The sequence below is a fragment of the Zootoca vivipara genome, chromosome 6 (genome assembly GCF_963506605.1).
Source record: "Zootoca vivipara chromosome 6, rZooViv1.1, whole genome shotgun sequence".
NCBI classification, from domain to species: Eukaryota; Metazoa; Chordata; class Lepidosauria; order Squamata; family Lacertidae; genus Zootoca; species Zootoca vivipara.
The window spans coordinates 69460835-69463399 of NC_083281.1; positions in this window are offsets into that span (position 1 = coordinate 69460835).

The following is a 2565-nucleotide window of genomic DNA, read 5'->3' on the forward strand; positions in this document are numbered from 1 at the left end:
AATAATAATAATAATAATAATAATAATAATAATAATTTATTGAATTGAAAGTTTGCCCACTGCCTACCTTTTAAAGATGATTGAAAGCTAGATAATATATTAGATAGATAGATGAGAGAGAGATGAGAGAGAGAGAAATGATAGATTAGATAGATAGATAGATAGATAGATAGATAGATAGATAGATGAGAGATAGATGATAGATAGATAGATAGATAGATAGATAGATAGATAGATAGATAGATAGATAGATAGATAGATAGATGAATGATAGATGATAGATGATAGATGATAGATAGATTATATATAGATACCCAGGTGACTGCTGGGTGGGGTGGGGGAGTAGGTTTGTGCCTTCATAAGCACTAGCCAGTCATAGGAATACAGAAAGTTGCCTCATTCTGAGTCAGACTCTAGGGTCCATCTAGCTCAGTATTGTCTACACGGACTGGCAGAAGCTCTCTAGCTTTCAGGTAGGGGACATCCCAGCCCTACCTGGAGATGCTGACGATTGTACATGGGACCTTCTGAATGCAAAGGAAATGCCCTTGCTTCCCCACCAGCATCTGTGTGCACATTTTTATTTTTTTTTATTTTTTTGCAGAATTGGTCTTCTCTTGTTCCTGGAGAGAAGCTGATTTGTTACCACAAAATACTCCCTCCCACAGCAATCCGATCACTCAAAATGTGTGTGTTTTACTACATCCGACAATCTGTTGTTGTTGTTGTTGTTGTTGTTGTTGTTGTTGTTGTTGTTTAGTCGTTTAGTCGTGTCCGGCTCTTCATGACCCCATGGACCATAGCACGCCAGGCACTCCTGTCTTGCACTGCCTTCCACAGTTTGGTCAAACTCATGTTCGTAGCTTCGAGAACACTGTCCAACCATCTTGTCCTCTGTCGTCCCCTTCTCCTAGTGCCCTCAATCTTTCCAACATCAGGGTCTTTTCCAAGGATTCTTCTCTTCTCATGAGGTGGCCAAAGTATCGGAGCCTCAGCTTCACGATCTGTCCTTCCAGTGAGCGCTCAGGGCTGATTTCCTTCAGAATGGATAGGTTTGATTTTCTTGCAGTCTATGGGACTCTCAAGAGTCTCCTCCAGCACCATAATTCAAAAGCATCAATTCTTCGGCGATCAGCCTTCTTTATGGTCCAGCTATCACTTCCATACATCACTACTGGGGAAACCATAGCTTTAACTATACAGACCTTTGTAGGCAAGGTGATGTCTCTGCTTTTTAAGTTGCTGTCTAGGTTTGTCATTGCTTTTCTCCCAAGTAGCAGGCGTCTTTTAATTTCGTGACTGCTGTCACCATCTGCAGTGATCAAGGAGCCCAAGAAAGTAAAATTTCTCACTGCCTCCGACAATCTACAGCCCTCCAAATGCTATAATGCTGATCTCTGACCCATAGCTGCCAAGTTTTCCCTTTTCTCACGAGGAAGCCTATTCAGCATAAGGGGAAATCCCTTTAAAAAAGGGATAACTTGGCAGCTATGCATTGCTGGTTGGGGTGGATGGGCTTCCCAGCCATCTCTGCTCCAAATACACAGCTGTTGACCGGGAAGTTGGTTTGGGCCAAATTCTTCCCAGGCCCGAACACTGCACTGGCTCTAAGACACCATCTGCTCCCAGGTGCCCTTCCCACTCCCTATCTATTTCCACCCTTCCTAGATTCCTTCCCAGGGAGGATATGTCAGCATCTGTTACTCTCCAAGTAGGGTCTGACAAAGGTACTGGTACTATTATTTCCCTTGATCTGGACATCAACAGAAGTATAGTGTCCAGATCAAGGGTAGTAATAGCATCATTCTATTCTGCCTTTGCCAGACCATACCTGGAGTCCTGTGTACAGTTCTGGGCACTGCAATTTAAGGGCATTGACAAGCTGGAATGTGTACAATCGAGGGTGAACAAAATGTTCAAGGTTCTGGAAACCAAGCCTTATGAGGAACAGTTGAGGGAGCTGGGTATGTTCAGGTATGTTTAACCAGAAGAAGAGATGACTGAGGCGAGATATGATAGCCATCTTCAAACATCTAAAGGGCTGTCACATGGAAGATGGAGCAAGCTTATTTTCTCCTGCTCTGGAGGGTAGGACCCAAACCAATGGCTTCAAGTTACAAGAAAAGAGATTTCAACCAAACATTAGAAAGAATTTACTGAAGTTAAGAGCTGTTTGACAGTGGAATGGATTCCCTTGGAAGGACTCTCTTTCACTGGAAGTTTTTAAACAGAGCTTGGGTGGCCATATCAGCCATGGATGCTTTAGTTGTGACTCCTGCATTGCAGGGGGTTGGACTAGATGACCCTTGGTGTGCCTTTCAACTCTAAAATTCTATGATTCTCCGTTACTAGCAGAATGCACCGCACCGCCATGCACCGCACCGCCGCTTTAAGTCACCCTTGTTCTTTTTTCTTTTTTCTTCCTTCCCCTGTTTTCTTCTCTTTTTCTCTCTCGCTCTCTTTTTCACCCGCCCAGCCAAACTCACCAGGCTCTGGCTGCGCCCTCTGATTGGCCGCCGTTATTTTCGGGGGCGTGGCTACGCGTGGAATGCTGAGACTGAGCGT